Below are 22,589 nucleotides of genomic sequence, written 5' to 3'. Positions count from 1 at the left end.
ACACCCTCACACCATGCACAAAAATAAACTCAAAATGGCTGAAAGACTTAAATATAAGACAAGACACCATCAAATTCCTGAAAGAAAACATAGGCAAAACATTCTCTGACATCAACATTATGAATATTTTCTCAGGTCAGTCTCTCAAAGGAACAGAAATAAGAGCAAAAATAAACCAATGGGGCCTAATCAAACTGAAAAGCTTTTGCACAGCAAAGGAAACCAAAAAGAAAACAAAAAGACAACTTACAAAATGGGGGAAAATAGTCTCAAATGATACAACTGACAAGGACTTAATCTCTAAAATATACAAACAACTTACACAACTCAACAGAAAAAAGCTAACAACCCAAGTGAAAAATGGGCAAAAGACCTGAAAAGACATTTCCCCAAAGAAGATATATAGATGGCCAACAAGCACATGAAAAATTGCTCAACGTCCCTGATTATTAGAGAAATGCAAATCAAAACTACTATGAGGTACCACCTCACACCAGTCAGAATGGCCATCATTAATTAAGTCCACAAATAACAAATGCTGGAGAGGGTGTAGAGAAAAGGGAACCCTCCTGCATTGTTGATGGGAATGTAAGCTGGTACAGCCACAATGGAGAACAGTATGGAGGTACCTTAGAAAACTAAATATGGAACTACTATGTGACCCAGCAATCCCACTCCTGGGCATATATCCAAACAAAACTTTCCTTGAAAAAGACACATGTTCCCACATGTTCATTGCAGCACTATTTGCGATAGCCAAGACATGGAAGCAACCTAAATGTCCATCAACAGATGAACGGATTAAGAAGATGTGGTATATATTCACAATGGAATATTACTCAGCCATAAAAAAGAACAAAATAATGCCATCTGCAGCAACATGGATGGAACCAGAGATTCGCATACTAAGTGAAGTAAGTCAGAAAGAGAAAGACAAATACCATATCATATCGCTTATAGCTGGAATCTAATACATGGCACAAATGAACTTTTCCACTGAAAAGAAAATCACGGACACAAAGAATAGACTTGTCGTTGCCAAGGGGGAGGGGGAGGAAGTGGGATGGACTGGGAATTTGGGGTTAGTAGATGCAAACTATTGCCTTTGAAATGGATAAGCAATGAGATCCTGCTGTATAGCCCTGGGAACTATATCCAGTCACTTATGATGGAGCATGATAATGTAAGAAAAAAGAATATATATATGTATGTGTGAGTGGGTCACCTTGCTGTATAGTAGAAAATTGACAGAATACTGTGAACTAGCTATAATAGAAAAAAATAAAAGTCATTAAAAAAAATAAAGAATACCTAGGAGTTCCCTGGGGCTTAGCAGGTTAAGGATTTGATGTTGTCACTGCTGTGGCTCAAGACACAGCTGTGGTGCAATTTTCATCCTTGGCCCAGGAATTTCCACATGCCACAGGAGCAGCCAAAAAAAAAAAAAAAGGAATATCTAATATACCTAATGATTGAGACAAATGTTTTCAATAGATTAAATGGAAAAAAGATTACAAAGAGTACAGTGTGACTCCAAAATTGTGAAAGAAAAAAATGCATATATGCATATGAAAACAAACTAGACGATTACACCTCAAAATATTAACCACAGTTATCTTTGCCTGGTGAGGTTAGTGATGACTTCATATTCTTTGTTGTATTTGCTGCAAAATTCTCCTTTGGCCAAATTTCTACAATAAATATGTGTCCCTGTCAAGGCCCGCCTAGGAAAATAGCCCACACCAGGTAGTTCAATATTAGGAATTTAATATGGGAAATAGATGCAAAGGTTTTATAAGAGATGAAAGATACATAAGGAAGAGGGAGCCCAGCAATTAGCGGCATCAATAAGTGAAAGGAGAAGGGAGGAGGTGGTGTTACCCTCCGCAGCATCCAGAGCCACTCAGCGGCTCCTAGAGCAGAAGACAAGGGCTCTCCTGGAACACCATTTGAACCAAAGATAGAGAAGTGGAAATATCCTGGTTCTTCTGCATTTACACCCTCTAAGCCTCTGCAGAGTTTCACACCAGCTGAGCCTGAGTTAGTTGCAAGGGAGCCTGAGAAATGTAGTGTGTAGAGGAAGCCACCTGTAATATGAAGAGTCCCAGGGAAGGATGGGATATGAATCTTAGAGCAAGGATAATAATAGATTTTTCCACAAACCTATTATTTATGAAAAATAGATGCTATATTTTTAAAGAGAAGTAAACATTAGAGCACATTTCCAAATGTCTTCTTACTTCCTCTTGCAATTCAAGAACTTGAGGTTCAATGAAGTCCTTGTGTGTAGGCCATACGGGGGCATGTACAATGTCAAAATAAGGCAAGTCAGAATGCTGGAGGTGTTAGGCTCCCCCTTCTTGCTTTTCAGATGCTCACCTCCTCCTTGCAGGCACCTGTCAGCTGAGTACACTCAGCAGCCCCAGGTTTCCAATATGGTGCCCACATGGGCAAACTCCACCCCAGTCTCTCTCCTTCCCCCAAACTCTGGCGCAATCTCTACCTGTTCTATGATCCACACCATCTAGGTCCCATTTGCTGCCAGACAGTAAACACCACTTTGAGAGATTTAGTGTTAAGGTTAGGGGAAACGTGTATGTGAAACAATCAACTAGCTATTTAATCATCCCATAGGGTGTATGTTTAGAGGCTTCAGATCTTTCAATTAATTTTTTTTTTGGTCTTTTCAGGGATGCACCTGTGGCATATGGAATTTCCTAGGCTAGGGGTTGAATCGAAGCTGTACCTGCTGGTCTGTGCCACAGCCACAGCAATTCGGGATCTGAGCCATATCTGCAACCTACACAACTCAAAGCCACGCCGGATCCTTAACCCACTGAGCAAGGCCAGGGATGCAACCCGTGTCCTCATGAATACACATCAGGTTCATTACCACTGAGCCACTCGAGAACTCTGCTTTCAATTAAATTTAAATAGTTTCTATGGAAAGCTTGAAATTCACCCCAAATATACAAAGAAACATACAAAGAAAAGTAAAATCAGTTCCTTAAGGACAGAAGAAGTTTTGCCATTGCTCAGGCCAATTTTGGAGTCTTCCTTGCATCATCTGTCAGGAAATTTTTCTGGCTCCATCCTCAAGACAGATCCAGAGTCTGACTAATTGTTCACCTTCTCCATTGACACAGAGACGATACGGTGGCTCTCCCAAGCCACTGCCAATCCTTACTATTGCCGTAGCTCCTTAGAGGGTCTTCTTGCTGCCACGTTTGTCTCAACTTCCATCCTCGCTGGAGTCTCTTCTCAACACCACAGCCAGAATCATCCTTCTAAACTATAAGAGAACAATGTACTGGAAGACAGAGTTATCGAACAATATCCTCCACACCGAGAAGGAACTCGGAGACTGAAAAATGAAGCCAGCAACTCCATAAAGTGCAATTATGAAGTTTACTGTGGGTAACTTCCCTACAGGCAGGATGGAGCAGACAACAATCCAGAGGCATTCACAGCTCTCTGCACCCCTGAAAGGGGAGGGGAAGAGTTGAGGGGCCAAAGCTGAAAATAGAGTCTGACTACCCAGTGCGAAGCATGTCATCAGACATCAACAGGAACAGGTGTGTTTTCTTCCCTCTGGGGGTCTCTTGACCAGTAAGCATCTGTGTCAGCAAAAGACATTCTTCCAGGTTTCATATCAGATGAAGGCAAGGGTAAGAGTCGATAGGAAACTTTCCTGGCTTGGGCACATTCCTTGAAAGTTAGGCTAAAACTCAGTCACACAGAAAGGGTGGAGGGTAGGGCTGTGTGCCTAAGACAGAGCTGACAAAATGGAGCCAGCGTGGCTCCGCCACACACGACGTTGCTCGTCTGCTCAAAATCTTCCAGGGATTTCCTGTCTCACTCCTAATAAGGGCCAACACTTTAAAACGATAGAAAAAGCCCTAAATGACCTGTCACCCCACACCAGCATCTCTCAGACCTCACCTCCCACGACCCGCCACCCAGTAACTCAGGGCGGCCAGGCCTGCTCCCTCAGGGCGTTTGCAATCACCGTTGCTCTGCCTGGAATATTCTTCTTCCAAACATCTGCACAATTCCTTCTTACCTCCTTCCATGAGTTTGCGCACACCTCTACCTCTTCAGGGAGGCCCCCTCTTCCTCCCCAAGCACTTTCCTTCCTGCTTCTGCTTTATTGGTTTCCTAAGCCCTTACCAACTTTTAATGTGCTAACTTGCTCCGGTATTTTATTATCTGAGAGTGTAAACTCAAGAGCTGGGACTTTAGTATGTTTTGAACACAAATGTGTCTCCAGCATTTCAAAAAAAAGGCTCGCACATAGTATGTACTCAATCAGCTCCATGTTCTTTTTTTCTTTCTTGACTGCGTCCATGGCATACAAAACTTCCTGGGCCAGGGATCAAACCTGCACGGAGCTCTCCATATTCTGTCCTGTCCTATCTCTCTGTGCCCTTGTCATCAATCCTCCCTCTCTCCCCAGCTTCACTCTTTGTTGCTTTTCTCAAGCCCTAGTGAACTTCTTGCAATTTCCCATAGTAACAGGCTCTCTGTTACATCCGTCTGGACTGCCCACCCCACCTCATCAAGTGCCTAACAGTTATGACATCAGGCCCTGGAGTGATTCAGCCTGTATTTGGTACCTGGATCCACCACTTACTAGCTCTGTTACTTTGGGAAAACTGCTTAATTTCCCCGTGCCTCAGTTTCCTTATCTGTAAAATGGAGGTTATAATAACAGTGCTTATATCATAGTTATATCATGTATACACACACACACACACACATAAATACAATACACTTAGAATAGGTCCTGACACATACCAATACTGTACACATGGTGGTAGTTGTAGTTGTTGTCATCAATATTTCTTCACCTGATTATCTATTATTTGCCACTGCCTCTAGAAAGATTTTTCTGAGCCCTTAGGTCTAGGTCAGGGGCTTTCAAACTAACACTGGTAGAGGCCAACTATTCCATTTAGGATGGATAAGCGGGAGTTCCCATCATGGCGCAGTGGTTAACGAATCTGACTAGGAACCATGAGGTTGCGGGTTCCATCCCTGGCCTTGCTCAGTGGGTTAAAGATCCTGCGCTGCCTTGAGCCGTGGTGTAGGTCGCAGACGCAGCTCAGATCCTGCGTTGCTGTGGCTCTGGCGTAGGTGGGCAGCTACAGCTCCGATTAGACCCCTAGCCTGGGAACCTCCATATGCCGCAGTAGCGGCCTTGGAAAAGGCAATAAGACAAAAAAATAATAATAGAATGGACAAGCAATGGGGTCCTACTGTACAGTACAGGGAATTATATCCAATGTCTTGGGATAGAATATGATGAAGATCATATAAGAATATATATATATACACACACATACACACACGTGTATGTGTATTACTGAGTCACTTTGCTGTACAGCAGAAAGTTACACAACACTGTAAATCAACTATACTCTAATAAATAAATAGTTCATTTTAAAGAAGAAACAGCCTGCAGGTGGTGGGGAGGCTTCAAGGTCATCAAGAACCAGGCTCTCTTCTTCCTTCAGCTCCATCATCTAATATGTGGTGGGCAGAATTCTAAGATGTTCCCCAAGATTCCTGCCTCTGGGGTGACATGCCCAGAATAACCCCCTCGATATGAGTATGGGCAGAATTGTGCATCTGACAGGTCTCACTATCACAATTAGGTTACATTATATGACGCAGGTGAAAAGATGTTGCAGAGGCAGCTAAAGTCCCAAATCAGTTGACTGAGGAGACGGGATTAAGATGGTGGAATAGGAGGACTGGAGCTCAACGTCTCTCCTAAAAACAACAAAATTCACAACTAAAGGCTGAGCAGTCTCCACCCAACTGGACTGGAAACCTTAAAAAAGACATCCTACTCCAGAAGACAAAGAGGAGGCCACATCAAGAGGTAGGAGGGGCGATTTCGCGACATAAACAACCCCATACCTCCCGGGTGGGAAGCTCCACAGACTGGAAGGTAACTGGTTCACTGAGACTCACCTACAGGAGTTAGAGTTCTGAGCCCCACCTCAAACCCCCACACGTGGGGATCTGGCACTGGGAGAAAGAGCCCCCGGAGCATCTGGCATGGCAGGCCGGTGGGGCTTGTGTGCAGGAACTCCACGGGACTGGGGAAGCGGAGACCCCATTCTTGGAAGGCGCACACAGGCTTTCCCCTGCACTGGGTCCCAAGGGCAAAGCAGGGTCTCGGTGGGAATCTGGGTTCGACGTGCCTGCAGTTCTTGGAGGACCTCCTGGGAAAGCAGGAGTGAATGTGGCTTGTTGTGGGGGAAGGACGTTGGAAGCAAAGCTCTCAGGAATCTTCATCAGCTGCGGGTCCCTGGAGGCGGCCATTTTGGGAAAATCTGGCCCCGCCCATCAGGGCTGAGAAGCCCCAGGGCATACAGCAATCCGGGTGGGATCACAGCCCTGCCCTGCAGTAAACGGGCTGCCTAAAGACCCCCCAGGCACACAGCCGCCTCTAATCCCATCCAGAGACAAAGCCCCACCCACCAGAGGGATAGGAATCACCTGCACTTACCAGTGGGCAGGCATCAGTCCCTCCCAGCAGGAAGCCTACAGCAAGCCCCCATACTGACTTCAGCCATAAGGTGGGCAGCCACCAAAAGTAAGAGAGGCTACAACTCTATTATCTGTCAAAAGGTCACCACACCAAATCAGTTGACTGACTTAATCAGAAAGGAGGTTAGTCTGGTGGGCCTGACCTAGCGAGGTGAAGCCTTCAAAAGTACTGGGCTCTTCCCAAAGGAAGCTATTCCAAGCTAATTTGTAAACCTCTCTGGGTCAGTTTCATGAGCTGGTCTTTAAGAAAAAAGCTGCCATGTGTGGGAGGGCCATGTGGCTAGGACCTGCAAGCAGCCTCTAGGAGCTGGGCAAGGAAGCAAGATGTCAGTCCCACAGCCTCGAGGAACTGAATTCTGCCGAAAGGACGCAGAGCTTGGAAAAGGAGCCCAAGTTCCAGAAGAAAACACAGCCCAGCTGACACCTTGACCTCAGCCTCACGAGACCTTGAGCAGAAAATCCAGCTGGCTCCAACCCAGCCCTCAGACCCAGAGAAACTGTAAGACAATAAACTTGTGTTGCTTCAAGCTACTAAATCTGTGATAATTTGTTACAGAGGGGTAGAAAACTAACATTACGAGGCACACCTTCTATTCCCAAGCACCTCGGGATGCACGTTGGCTGTTGAAATTCTAACATCTGCATGCCAGGTAGCAGGAATGAAGAGAGGAAAGGAAAAAAGAGAGCCCCTCCGCACTGAATTACCTCCTACGTGAAAGGATAAGTACTATAAGTCCTATACGGAACTTCACTGAGATCTCCCTAAGCCTCAGTTTCTTCATCTATAAAATGGGTGTAGGAGTTCCTGTCGGGGCTCAGCAGAAACAAATCTGACTAATATCCATGAGGACGCAGGTTCGATGTCTGGCCTCACTCAGTGGGTTAAGGATCCGGCGTTGCCATGAGCTGTGGTGTAGGTCACAGACACAGCTTGGACCTGGTGTCGCTATGGTTGTGGTGTAGCTCCAATTCCACCCCTAGCTTGGGAACGTCCATATGCCACAGGTGTGGCCCTAAAAAGCAAAAATAAATAAAACAAAAGTGGGTATAATTATAGTATCTACCTCATAAAGGTATTATTGTGAGAATTAAATGAGACTGCATTTCAAGCCCTTACCACAATGCCTGGCCTTTATTCCCAAGGAGGCTGGGAATTACACTCCTTTATTGAGGCAATTTGTCACCTCCAATAACAAGGGAGATCAGCCACCAGGGAGGCGTCTCATTTAGAGAATCTGAAGCCCTGAAACATTGTGACTGACTTGCCCAAGGCTTCAAGCCCTCTCTTGGCCGGGGCTACATGGCCTGACTCTGGCATCACATGCCAGGTTCTGGGAGCAGGCCCTTTGTGGGAGCCAGAGGCGTTGACCAACGCCTGGAGCCAGCACGTCACCCACCCTCCTGGTGTCTTTGCCTATTGCTTTGTCTTTCCTTTGCCTCCTGTGACCCCAAGCACACATGCGGCTCACACTGGGCCCACTTACACTCATTCACACCCTCCTTAGAAAGAAAAGCATCTCTTTACCGGTTCCTAGCAGGATTTTTTTTTTTTTTTCCACTGATCAGAAGTTATAGAGACCAAGGTGGGAGGATGAACACAGGGGGGATGGGACAGGGGCGGGGGGGGGGTCATGACCCTTTAGAAAACGAGGAGACGTAGAGCTGTTGGATCTAAGAGGTGAAAAGGAGAGAGTGGGAGGAGATTTTAGAAGTGTCACGGAGGTAAAAGTCCCTAGATAAGCCAGCCATCAGGGACAGAGGGCACAAGGGACTTAGAGCAGAACTGACCTTAAGACAAAGTTCTTATCAGACGAGGACGAAGGCGTTCTGCCCACAAAGACCAGGCAACTGGGTGCGAGAAACAACTGAGGGGAAAATCAGTTGTGCTCAGCAGAAGCCAAATCCACTTCATCAGGCAGAGACATTACAGAGGCAGCTGGAAATGAGGGAACGATAGGGAAACTGGGGGAGAAAGGGTAGATCTGGGAGTTGTTCACATAGAGAAATAGGAACCGTGTCTGGGGTGCCGTCAGAGCTAATTACTCGATCACTCTGTGGAGTGAAACATTTTGCAAACGGAAGAGGATTATCATTGTTCTATCTGTGCCTCATTTCCCTCACCACTAATGAGAACTCCGAGTGAGTTTCTCAAGCTTTGCTACATTTCCCGTCTTTGGTGATCTCGTAACACCAGATCTTTCCTTCACCCCAGGCATTTCCTTCAGAAAATTCCTTTCATATAACCAAATCGGTCCTGGTATGTATGACAGGATAAAAAGATGCCACTGTTGCATGCGTCTGGAGTGGTATGCTGTAAAATTTTCCAAAATTAGGAGTTCCCTGGTGGCCTAGTGGTTAAGGATCCAGTGTTGTCACTGCAGTGACTCAAGTTTGATCCCTGGTCTGGGAACTTCCATATGCTACAGATGTGGCCAAAAAAATAATAATTAAATAGCCAGATGATGTCGCTTTGCGTTGTCTTCATAAAAACTATTATTCTTCTGAAGGCACACATCACTTGGCAGGCACCAGTAGGGAAGAGGAACTGCAAACTAATAAATTCAATATTTATAAGAATCATATGACAACTCCCTACATGATCACAACCCCCACTACACAAGCAACAGCTAAGAGAGAGGCAGCCAGTGGGTGTTTAAATACAGGTTCTGGGGTCAGGGAACTCAGGTTTGAGCCCAGTTCCAGGGCTTAGTCACCTAATTTAGCAATTTGGCTCATTGTTTAAACTCTCTAGGCCTCAATTTCTTCATCTATTAAATGGGTGTAGTAATAGTATCTGCCTCATAAAGGTATTATTGGGAGGATTAAATGAGAATGCACGCCAAGCCCTTAGCACAATGCCTGGCTTAATAAATACTAGCTATTATTATTTAGAGAATTGCTCCAACTCTCTGTTTTTCTGTCTCTTAAGTACTAACCTTTCACTCCAATCTGCTCACTTCCATCCACCTCCAAGCCACAGCAATATCCATCAATCCACATCTATTTCTGGAACCAGAAGGCATCTCGTGAGTTGTGTAACCAGTCAAGGATGCCCACTAAGGACATGCCAGACCTTCTGGACACCAGTGGTGTTGAAAAATCACACCTCATTGAGAACAACAGACCCACTCTAAACGTCTCGTGTCCCAGAAGAGCAAACGGAGGCCCAGAAAGGCGAAGCATCTTTGGGGCCATAACACCGTTCTCAAGGCCTGATTATGGACAGACCTGGCTCAGGCCTGAGAATGGCTGCCAAGTGTCTTGACTCTGATTGCACAATTTTGGCACCACTTCAGGCTGCCTTATGGAATTCAACAAGCATTTCCTGAGAAACCACAGGAAGGGTCATGAAGGCGAACAAGATGGTGACCCTGCCAAGAATGGTACTGAAACCTAATCAGGGAAACAGGCATTGGCAGTGTTAAGAATTCTAAGAGAAGTGCCAACAAAGTGCTAAGCAGTTTTAAGTGCTGCCTCTAACTCATGAAACGCTCATGAAACAGGTAAATTTCTACGAGACTTTAAAGGCTAGGGGGTAAAAGGAGCCATTCTTGGTAGAATAAATCATTTGCGCTCTAGAGAGAGGTTATCATATTCTTGAACAGGGAGCTGCCTGGCAGCAGAGAGGAAGCAAATCCGATTAGTATCCATGAGGATGTGGGTTCGATCCCTGGCCTCGCTCAGTGGGTTAAGGATCTGGCATTGCCGTGCGCTGTGGTATAGTTCACAGACATAGCTCTCACCCCGTGTTGCTGAGGCTGTGGTGTGGAGGCTGGCAGGTACATCTCCAATTCTACCCCTAGCCTAGGAATTTCCATATGCCACGAGTGCGGCCCTAAGAAGCAAACAAACAAAAAAATATTCTATTGAACAGATGAAGGAGATGAACTATAGAACGGAAACAGCGGGGTCTAGGAAAAGCCAATTGTCCAAGACGCAAAGAGGATAAAGCCCTTCTATTCTCTCCCCGTGAGCTGAGGTGTAGGTTGCAGATGCGGCTCAGATCCCTCGTTGTTGCGGCTCTGGCTTAGGCCGGCGGCTACAGCTCCGATTGGACCTCTAGCCTGGGAACCTCCACATGCCATGCGTGCGGCCCTAAAAAGACAAAAAGACCCCCCTAAAAAAAATAGAAATAGAAATACAAACATATACATACAAAATTTGAAACTGGGATTTATGGATAATAGTTGCAATCGTAGAGCAGCCTCAGCACCAAATTTGTTTATGTATTGTTTTGATTGTGCAGAATCAAGAAAAATTCTAATTGAGAAAACTAAGGAGTAGGTTCCTGCTGTGGTGCAGAGGAAATGAATCTGATTAGTATCCATGAAGATGCAGGTTCCATCCTTGGCCTTGATCAGAGGGTAGGGGATCTGGCATTGCCGCAAGCTGTGGTGTAGGTCTCAGACAAGGCTCGGATTATAGGCCAGCAGCTATAGGTCTGATGTGACCCCTAGCCTGGGAACTTCCATATGCTGCACGTATGATGACCCGAAAAAGAAAAAGAAGGAACTTCAGGGTTGCTTTTGTTTTGGGTTTGGTTTGGTTTGAACCTACAAGATTTCCTGAGATACACAGATCCTGAAGGCTTTGTATAAATTTTATTTCAAATTTGAACAGGTAAGTCATACACTTATCACAAATATAGATCCAAAGGCTGCCTTCTTTTTTTTTTCAATTGAAGGATAATTTCCAATATTATGTTAGTTTCAAGTATACAGCAAAGTGATTCAGTTATACACATACACACACTTGCATATATATATAAATATATATTTTCTTTGTCAGGTTCTTATCCATTATAGGTTATTACAAGATATTGAGTACAGTTCCTGGTACTATACTGTAGGTCCTTGTTTTTTATTATTTTGTGTATAGCAGTGTGTATCTGTTAATCCAAAACTCCTAATTTATCTCCCCCGCCCCTGCTCTCCCTTTTAGTAACACTGTTTTCCAGGTCTGTGAGTCTATTTCTGTTTTGTAAATAAGTGCATTTGTATCATTGTTTTAGATTCCACAGACAAGTGATACCATATGATATTTGTCTTTCTCTGCAAAGGCTACCTTCTCACACAGATTTAAGTTGCTTCTAAATTAAAATTTCCCTTTTAAGCTCTCCCTTTTATTTTAAGTTATCCCTTTTAAACTGTGTGTGTGTGTGTTTAGGTGGCATGGTCTAAAGAAGACTGGCTGCCACCACCTTCATCCCTCTGACTCAGCACCATGGAAAGTGATCAGCAGCCTTTCAAGTAGATTGGTTCTAAGAGCAGAAAAGGAAGGAGTTACCATTGTGGTGCAGCAGAAACAAATCCGACTAGGAACCATGAGGTTAGGGTTCGATCCCTGGCCTCGCTCAGCGGGTTAAGGATCTGGCGTTGCCGTGACCTGTGGTGTGGGTCACAGGCTCGGTTCGGATCTGGCGTTGCTATGCCTGTGGCGTAAGCCAGTAGCTGTAGCTCCGATTAGAACCCTAGCCTGGCAACCTCCATATGCTGCAGGTGCGGCCCTAAAAAGCAAAATAAATAAATAAATAAAAGAGCAGAAGAGGAAAGAGGGAACGTGAGGGGGTAGGAGAGAAGTGGTTAATGGAGAAGGAAGGTGGGAAGAAGACTCTTCCTTCTAGCGGCATGCCAATTCATAACATGTCAGCATATGGTGGACATGGAAAGTCACCATTTTTTGTAACCATCATAGCAAAGACTGGCTTAATCAAAAGTCATTCATGAGTGCTCAATCTAGTAGAGAAAGTTGGATGAGGAGCCATATATGTACATGTTGTTCAAATGTCTTCCCAAGGACTGCAAGGGAAAAATAGTAACTCTACACCCAGTGAAGAAACTGGGCAACACCGTGACCAGATGATCCGAATCAACCTCACAAGCCCTGGGATGTGATGCCCTGAGAAAGACACAGCATCCTTTTGATAGTATCCATGCTGGAAACGTACAACTGAATCCAACCACAGCGAAGTATTGTAAAACTCACGTTGAGAAATCCTCTTTTGAACAGGCCACTGTCCTGAAAAAAAAAAGAAAGCTGAGGAACGAGTCTGAAGTACCAGACTAAAGAAACATGACCTCCCCCCCACACGCAAATGCAGTATATGGTCCTAGGTGCTGTACTGGAGGGAAAAACATTCTGCAAAATACACTACTAAGACAATTGAAGAAAATGGCATATAGGCTACAGATTAGTTAACATATTAAATATACAATTTCCTAGATCTAATAATTGCCCCATGATTACATAAGAGAACGTTCTTGATCTTAAGAAATACACATGGAAGTATTAAGGAGTAAGAGAAAAGGATACTTGCAGCCTCATATTCTCCAGTGACTAGGAGGGGAAAAAGCGTAATCCTGTGGATGTAGATTTGTGTGTATGTGTGCTGAAAAGTCAAGTCAAAAGAATAGCCAAAAATGGATTAATCAAATACTATTATAATTGTATTGTTTATATGGAACCCAGGTACTAAAAGAACAGAAGAGCTAAGAGTGTAAAATGGTTTCCTCTGAGGAAGGAAGAAGTAAGGCAAAGATTTGTTGCTTTTCTGTCCCATGTGATTTTTTTTAACCATTTAACAAAAAAGAATTTAAAGAAAATAACATTGGCTGTTCTGATTATTGACATCAGACAGACTACAAGCCAACGAAAGGTGAGCAGACTGTATTTTAGGCATAAGCCCCTGGGTGCGTATGGAGAATGGAACTGACAGAGACAGTTTGCTGGCGTTAGAAAGCTTTAATGATTATTCTTCACAGTTGTGTTGTATTTTATAACCAACTCTCTCCATTATCGAATCTGAATCCTCCCCATTAAAAAGGCAATAATTAGACATCAGGTTGCAGGGAAACAAGCATGTAAGTGAGGGATCAGACAAAGAAAACCTCACAAACCTGACCCTCCCTTAAAACCTACAATAAAAATACCAACAGTGTACAGCTGCCAGGAAGCTCTGAGGCACTTAATGTCATCATAAGATCTGTACTGAACTATATTTTCATTGTATCTATTCTGCCCTCTTTCCTCAAGGTCTTTTGATACTTTGTTCTTATTGGAAAAAAATCTTGCCATTGTCCCCCGAATGTTAATTGGTTGTCCTATGTTTATCTTCAAGCTACCACACCCCAGCATTCCTATCTCCCACATTTGTACCCAAAAGACCAAATGGTTCCTGGTGGCTTAGACAGAGGAGTTCTCTATTCCCCAGGATATTTTTAAATCCTTTCCTATTTATCACTCTAGGTGGAAGGAAAGGAAGAAAGAAAGGAAGGAAGGAAGGAAGGAAGGAAGGAAGAAAGAAAGAAAGAAAGAAAGAAAGAAAGAAAGAAAGAAAGAAAGAAAGAGGCAAGCCAGCAAAGGGAAGGGAAGGAGAGCATTGGCAGAAGATTTGCCCCAACCTGGAATATTGGTCCCACTCAGGCTACACCAGTCCCTGCCCACCCCTTCTGAGCTCAGAAGAGAAACATCGATTGTGATGGAGAAGCTCTGTCTGGCCTTGGAAAGAGCACTTTACCCACACAGTTTCAGCCCTGTGGGATGAATACTGTCGTCCTCGCCCCTCAGCTGTGTAGAAAACAAAGCTCAGAGTGACCTAGTAGCCAGCTAAGTCCACATGGCTAGTCAGTAGCAAAGCTAGCGTTCAAACTCAGGATGGGTAACTCCAAAAGTTTTGCTTACTCCGGGTGATGAACGAAGCACTGTTCTTGGGTGGTCTCCCAGGCCAAGTGCCCTTCATTCCTCTAGCTTTCACTTAAAGCAGAGAAGGGGGTCTTTGTGAAGGCACTGAAGGCACCAGGCCTCAGGACGCTTTGCTTCTAGTGAAACCCGGGAGGAATATCCTGCTCTTCTCATCGCAGTCACTTGAATGCACGAACTCATTCCCGGGTTTTCACTGGTGTATAAAAACGGGCCTATTCCTGAAATGCTATGAAGCATCTGAGTCAGATTAAACCAGAGCATGTGCTGGGCTATTTTTAGAACAGGGCTCTATATAGGACATAGTTTTCTGGTTATGTCACAATCTCGCAGGTGTGCTTTCTATTCACATTTTGGATAAAAATAGATACATGTATTGGTGATATAAAGAAACAGGCAATGCAGTTTCTGCCCTTGAAGAATCCCAAGGCTAGTCACAGGGACAGAAAAAGTAGAAATCAGGCAAAAGAATGTTAAGGGGCGGGGGGAGGGGGGCATAATGGAGGCAGAGGAGCACAGAGAGTAGGAATTGAAGACACCTTAGTTCCCTACTTCATTTGTGCAGCAGACTTTGTTGGGTGCAGCACTGAAAAGACAAAGATACGCAAAAGCAGACACAGCCCCCGCTCCCAGGACACTTCCATCTTTCTGGTCACACTGCAGCCCAACAGCAGAGTATGAGATGCTGAGAGCAGTGCTGGGAGGGAAAGCCATGTTGTCTTGGAAGACTCGTGACAAAGGACTTGACTTGGGCAGGAACTGGGACAAGATGCTCTGATTGGGAGATGATTCCTGAGCTGAGCCCTGAGGAAAGAGGAGGCCAGTGGTGGAGACCAGAACAGAGAGAGGCATTCATGGGCCAAGGCCATATGATAAGAGAAAGCAGAGCCTTCCCAAGACATTGCAAGAAACTCATGTGATACAAGTGCAGAGAGCAAGGGGAGAGGGGCTCAAGACATGGAGATCAATGCTAGGGACTTGGCCAGTGATGGTAAGGACAGCGGTTAGGGAGCTATACCTTCAATTTACCTCTTGGGTACCGTGCCATTTAGGCAGCTGCCCTTCAATAGCCACACGCAGGAATCAAAGTATCACAGACTAACGTTCAGACAGGCCATGGAACCTCTTTGTTTCATCAATTAATAGAAATCAACATTTCAGCCAAGGTAAAAGTTTTAAAATCTTTTCAATTATGTGAAATATTTTTGCTTCATCTAAAATTTCTCAGACCTTCCTCCCTGCCAAAGGTTCATAGTACTTTTACTCAATACCAATTGAAGAAATATAATGATAAATAGCTACTATACTTTCAGTCCAGATTCTACATGAATCTTAACAAAGTGAATCCTAGTAGCAGCTGAAAAATATAATTCAGGTACACATGCCAGATGTGTGCTTTCTTTCACCTACAGGGCAGACGGGATTAAGATGGCGGAATAGAAGGACTGGAGCTCAACGTCTCTCCTAAAAACAACAAAATTCACAACTAAAGGCTGAGCAGTCTCCACCCAACTGGACTGGAAACCTTAAAAAAGACATCCTACTCCAGAAGACAAAGAGGAGGACACATCAAGAGGTAGGAGGGGCGATTTTGCGACATAAACAACCCCATACCTCCCGGGTGGGAAGCTCCACAGACCGGAAGGTAACTGGTTCACTGAGCCCCACCTCAAACCCCCACACGTGGGGATCTGGCACTGGGAGCAAGAGCCCCCGGAGCATCTGGCATTGCAGGCCAGTGGGGCTTGTGTGCAGGAGCTCCAGGGGACTGGGGAAGCGGAGACCCCATTCTTAAAAGGCACACACAGACTTTCACGTGTACTGGGTCCCAGGGCAAAGCAAAGTCTCCATAGGAATCTGAGTCAAACCTGAGTTCTTGGAGGACTGCCTGGGAAAACAGGGGTGAATGTGGCTTGTTGTGGGGGAAGGACACTGGAAGCAAAGCTCTCGGGAATCTTCAGCATATTCAGCAGTGGGCCTTTCTCTGGAGGTGGCCATTTTGGGACAATCTGGCCCCACCCATCAGGGCTGAGAAGCCCCAGGGCAAACAACAATCCAGGTGGGATCACAGCCCCGCCCCTCAGTAAACAGGCTCCCTAAAGACACCCCCAGTCACACAGCAGCCTCTAATCCCATCCGGAGACTAAGTCCCACCCACCAGAGGGATAGGAATCAGCTCCACCTACCAATGGGCAGGCATCAGGCCCTCCCATCAGGAAGCCTACAGCAAGCCCCCCATACCGACTTCAGCCACAAGGGGGGCAGCCAGAGAGGCTACAACTCTATTATCTGTAAAAAGTTCACCCACAGGGCAAAGTTTGTGACATATATGGATATAAAGACCACTTGTAAAACCTCCATGGGCCGTAGCTTGGAAACCACCAGTTTAGATAAATTCTAAGGTCCCCTTCAGCTCTGAGATTCTGATTCTCATAATTTTCAATGAGTAGTCTTAATCCTTCTATGTAATGGAGCAAATGGCAGAAATAACTTCTTCGGCTGACGCTGCATCTAAACGCTTCTTTGGGAACATGAAACCGATTGGGAAAATCTGCTTCAGTTGACCATGATTGAGAGAGATTCTAAACATGTGTGCTCTGCAGCTGATTAACAACTCCCTTTAATGTGTTTTTTAAGCTTCCTGAACTTCTTAACCTCAGCTGTTCTGAACCCTGATGTCATCAGCCTTGATCTCTCTGTGTTCAAATTTTCTCTGTGGGCTTTGCTTCTAGACCGGCCCCTTCCACGTAATGGCTCCAACAGTTCTGTGCTGGCAACCTCCAGCAATGTAATTCTAGAGAAAAACTGGCTTCTTGGTTCCAATAGTTCCTATAAAAATCCCCAAACTGAGTCTCTTGGACATGGATTATACCTTGTGCCAGTCCCTGAACCAACCATTGTAGCCAAGAAGATGGAATTTACCAATTGTCCAAGGCAAGTACCACCACCCTTGGCCTTAAGAGTGGAGATGTGTGTGGGCTCCAAAAACAAAGCCGGGGGCAGGACGGGAAGCAGGTGATATGGATGCTCAGTAGCCAAAACAGCATCTTTTACATCTTTCTGGACATAGGTTTCTGTTGCACATGACAGAAACCAAATTTCTCTAGTTTCACCAAAAGACAGTCTTAATTGCTCACAGACATAGAGAACAGACTTGTGGTTTCCAAAGGGGAGGGGGAAGGGAGTGGGCTGGACTGCGAGTTAGGGGTTAGATACAAACTATTGCATTTAGAATGGATGAGCAATGAGGTCCTACTGAACAGCACAGGGAACTATATCCAGTCTCTTGGGATAGAACGTGATGGAAGATAATATAAAAAAAGACATGGATATCTATGAAGGACTGGGTCGCTTTGCTGTACAGCAGAATCTGACACAACACTGTAAATTGACTATACTTTAATTTAAAAAGTAAATAAATAAAAAGTCTTAGTTGGCTCATATAACTAAAACTTCTAAGAGTAGTTTGGTTTCTGGCATGGCTAGCATCAGGGATTCAAATAATGACAGAATTCTCTCCCTCTCTTTCTCTTTCTCTCCCTTCCTCCTGCTTTCTCCAAATGAAAGTCTAAGTCCTCCCCAGTAACACCTCCTAAACTTTCCAAAGGAGAATGGGCCTCTCTTTCCCTCTGTATCCAGCTTCAGGAAGACCTCAAATAATGCAGCTGCGGTCACACATCCACCCAGTGACAAGTCACCTTGACCAGGCAGGGCATGAGCTACTCTGGCCAGAAAGCTGAGAGTTCTTACGGTAGTAGCAATCCGAGCAAACACTCCCTCAGCACTTACCAGCACCAAACACTATTCTAAACAGTGTAATAAGATGTCTCTCAGTTGAAACCACAGCATGTAAGGCAGGTGCTCCCATTTAGCCGCATTTGACAAATGAGAAACCGAGGCACAGAGAAGCTATCACTTTCCCAAGGTCACATAGGACATGGTGGATTCTGGGATTCAGAGCAGGCATCTCAATCCAGAATCAATGGACTGACTCATAAACTACAATTTATAGGCAAACGATTTCAGACAGTAACAAGATAAGGAAAAAGTCAAAGAAGTTGGTGTGAGCATGTGCAGAGAGGCTGCCTTAGACTGGAGGTCAGGAGAGGCCTTTCTGAGGAGGTGATACTAGAATTGGGACTGGGAGGATGAGGTTTAGAGGAACAGTGTTCAGGCAGATGGAACAGAGAGTGCAGAGACCTCAGGTGGGACTGAACTTAGCATATTTGAGGACCAGCAGGACAGTCAGACAGGCTGCATAATAAACAAGGGGGGCTGGGCCTCAAATCCAAGATCAGCCAGGGGGCCAGGACCATGTAGGGACATAGTGTGGGTTTTATTATGCGTGGACAGGAAGTCACTGGGGCCCTTGGAGGGACTTCAGTCATCCCATAGTGACTGAGTCGACCACAGGCAGGGGGTGGGAGTCTGCGGGGTGTCCCACGGGAACCGATAGAATCTGCTCTCCAGTGTTTATAAACAAATTGCATGAGTGAGAGTCCTCTTGGGGGCTAACATGTTTCAAAAAAAGCAGTTTTAATAACCCCTTTTCTAGGGAATTCCTGTCGTGGCTCAGCAGTAACGAGCCCAATTAGGATCCATGAGGATGTGAGTTCAATCCCTGGCCTTGATCAGTGGGTTAAGGATCCAGAGTTGCCATGATCTGTGGTGTAGGTTGCAGACATTGCTATGGCTGTGGGGCAGGCCTGCAGCTGTAGCTCTGACTTGACCCCTAGCCTGGGAAACTCTCTATGCCATGGATATGGACCTAAAACGCAAAATAAAGATGAAAATATTTTGTTCTTTCTTATGGCAGAGTAGTATTCCATTGTGTATACATACCACATCTTCCTAATCCAATGTGAGAAAAAAGAATGTATACATGTATGTGTAATTGGGTCACCATGCTGTACAGTAAGAAAAAAAAAACAATGTGTTGGGGAAATAAAAAAATAAAAATAAAGTGACTGGGGAGAAATAAAAATAAATAAATAAATAAAAATACAAAATAACCCAGTTTCCAATAGCTAGACTTTCTAAACCTGTCAGTTGGGGTTTATTGTAAGGCTGAGTGACACAGACATGGTATTTATGTTTATGCAAATGAATTGGGCTCACATGGCCACTTTTCCCCTTTTAGGGAACTGTCTTCAATGATGGTAGCTCTTGTGGCCTCTACTGATTTCCCTAAGTCTCCCTTACCTAGGGGCCTCCCTTCTTCCAGCTTTCTCCTCCCCCATTCTGCCAGCAAATGCAGAAGCTCTGTGTGCTGTTTTCCCAGAATGCTCTGAATCTTCTTCATCTGAGAACCTCTTTCTTGCTAAGGCGTTAGTGGAGTCTTTTCCCTAGTTAATATTCGAATAACACAATGAGGACAACCCACTTTAAGTCCTGGGAGCGGGGGCGCTCTAACACTAACAATTTCAAGAATTATGGGTGTTACCCTTGTGGCTCAGTGGAAACAAATCCAACTAGTATCCATGAGGATGAAGGTTCAATCCCTGGCCTCACTCATTGGGTTAAGGATCTGGCATTGCTGTGAGCTGTGTTGCTATGAGCTATGGTGCAGGTTGCAGATGGGGCTCAGATCTGGAGTGGCTGTGGCTGTGGCTGTGGCTGTGACTGTGGCCAGCAGCTGCAGTTCCATTCAACCCCTAGCTCAGGAACTTCCATATGCTACAGGTGCAGCTCTAAAAAGCAAAAGAAAAGAATTATGGCAAGATAAGGAGGGGGGATAGGAGCAGTCATTGGAGCAGTCACACTGCGTGGCTTCTGTCTACATCCAGAAGCACGGCAATGACCCTCAACCTGTTCCAAGAGCCCCTGGAGTGTTGGTCATGCTGGAGTCCATTGATCCCTGTATTCCAAGTTCCTTCCCTGAGCTGCTGCTACGGCTGATGTGTGTGTGTGTTTACTAAATTCACAAATAGAAAAATTGATTTTTTTTTTTTTTTTGGTGTACCATCCTACAGGTTTAACACTTGGGTTTTGACACCACAGTCAGGCTATAGACTCGTCCCATCACTCTCTGTCAATCCTCTCCTCTCACACCTAATTCCTGGCAAACAAGGATCCATTTTCTGTTGCTATAGTGAGAAATACATAGTTTTGAAAATGTCATAGAAATGGAATCATACTCTGAGACTGGCTTCTTTCATTCAGCATACTGCTGTTAGCATTTATCTTAGTTGCCGCATGTATCAATAGCTTGTTCCTTTTTATTGCTAAGTGGTTGCATTTACTGTCACCCACTGAAGGGCATTTGGATTGTCCCTCTTATTGGGTGATTATGAATGGAGATGTTTCCTTCTATTGTGTGAATAAAAGTTTTATCATGGGTAAATATCTAAAAGTGGGACGGCTGGGTCCTAGGATAAATATATCAAATAATAAAAATAATTGTAAGAAATCACCAAACCATTTTCCATTACCCCAGAATAAGTGATGCTATAGAAATGGCTCTTCTGGTGCCTCAGAGCTCACCCACCTAAAAGCAAAGCAAAGGAGTATTCTTTTCTAAAAGAAGCAGCCATTGATAATTTGTCTTACTCAATGTTTATCCCTACTCACTCACTGCTCTGAGAATTCACCCCCAGGGGGAAAGCAAGCACTCTGTGTCTCTTTATGCCAAAGTGGGCTGGATTTATGTTGAGCTTAGATACAGCTTAGGCTGGGGCACTGTCTGGGTCCACAGAATCAAGCAAAGCCTGGAATGAACTAAGCAGGAGTGGTGGGAGACTGGCATGCTTACTGCCTAAGTTCAAAGGAAGAAAGCAAGCGTGAGGTCAGCAGCATAGCCCTGGGTGACTGTGAAGCAATCAGCAGGATCAATGCCTGAACTGGTCTTCCAAATAGTATCATAAAAAAAGAAGCAGAGACTGACAAACATCTAGCACTTCTTCCTGTTGGTTGTCTTTTCTTCTGATGGGTCCGAATGCCTGGAACAGTTCCTACAGCCTGAATTGCCGGGAATTCAGATCGGCTAGTAGCATCCTACCACCCTTCTCATGGAATCCATCAGTGACTGCACTCAGCAAGAGTTTAAGCAAATCTTAAGAAAAAAAGCTAATCCCAGAAAAAAAATCACTCTTTGCTTACATTTTAACACCTCCCACTGTGTTAAACCCAGCGCAATGAATCAGAGAAAGTTATACAAAGGATATACATACATTTCAGAGGTAACATGTTGGCAACATTTTCTAAATTTATTTTTCTGATTTAAATTATGTAATAGCACCATTTGAAATCACTCTTAGGATAATTATTAAATCGAAAAATTGATGTATGTGTACAGGACATAATGGATCAAGGATCGTATCAGACAAACCTATTAATTACAAGAATTGTGGTGAATGATAAGTAGCAATTGGAGAACCTCAGAAGGCTTTCTGGCTAGTCCTGGATGAGTACCCAAAAGTTTTCATCTCTGCAGGCTGGAAAACCCAGACTGGAACTCTGAGGAGAAGAGGGATTTCCTCTTTCTCTCAGGATATTTAGCACTTCTTCTGTAGGCCCTTTCAGAAATCAGAGGTTCAGGAGTTCCCGTCGTGGCGCAGTGGTTAACAAGTCCGATTAGGAACCATGAGGTTGCGGGTTCAATCCCTGGCCTTGCTCAGTGGGTTAAGGATCTGGCATTGCCCTGAGCTGTGGTGTAGGTCACAGACTCGGCTCGGATACTGTGCTGCTATGCCTGTGATGTAGGCCGGCAGCCGTAGCTCTGATTAGACCCCTAGCCTGGGAACCTCCATATGCCATGGGTGCGGCCCTAAAAAGCCAAAAAAAAAAAAAAAAAAAAAATCACAACCCAACAATGAAATATAATCAGTTGCTGGTCCCTTTTCTCTCCCTCAAAATGTCCACACACAGCTACCTCGCTTTCCCGAAGTTTCCCCCCACACTTCCTAGGTTGCTTGCACCTTGCTCTTGTATGAAAAGGAATCAGGGCTCAGAGTTCCACCTTTCTTTCTGTAATTTTAAATTATCTAGAAGGCAAACAGTACATGGGTATTTGTGGTCACCCTAACTTGAAATGCTCCCTCTTCCCCTGAAGGCCAAGCATCCTGGCATCCCATGTTTGGGTACCACTCCTGTATTATTCAACCCTCACTGGCCTGTATTCTAATTAGATCTTTTTTTTTTTTTTTTTCCTTTTTACAGCCGCACCTGTGGTATATGGAAGTTCCCCAGGCTAGAGGTCAAATCAGAGCTACAGCTGGGGCCTGTGCTACAGCAACAGCAGATCCGAGCCTCATCTGCAACCTATGCTCCCATTTGTGGTAGCACCGGATACTTAATCCACTGAGCGAGGCCATGCTTGGAACCCACATCCT

The 22,589-nt window shown here is 44.8% G+C and overlaps 1 long non-coding RNA gene across 1 annotated transcript; it reads right to left on the bottom strand.

Annotated features, from left to right (window-relative positions):
* LOC110260765 lies at positions 3,128 to 14,475 on the bottom strand. Its single transcript, XR_002344168.1, has 3 exons — positions 14,242 to 14,475; positions 12,547 to 12,579; positions 3,128 to 3,292 (listed from the first exon to the last, which is right to left on the bottom strand). It is a non-coding gene; the product is annotated as an uncharacterized LOC110260765 (long non-coding RNA).

This window comes from Sus scrofa, chromosome 5 (assembly GCF_000003025.6).
Source record: "Sus scrofa isolate TJ Tabasco breed Duroc chromosome 5, Sscrofa11.1, whole genome shotgun sequence".
Classification (NCBI taxonomy): domain Eukaryota; kingdom Metazoa; phylum Chordata; class Mammalia; order Artiodactyla; family Suidae; genus Sus; species Sus scrofa.
Note: the sequence above shows the minus strand (reverse complement) of the source record. Positions and strands in the feature narration are given on the sequence as shown.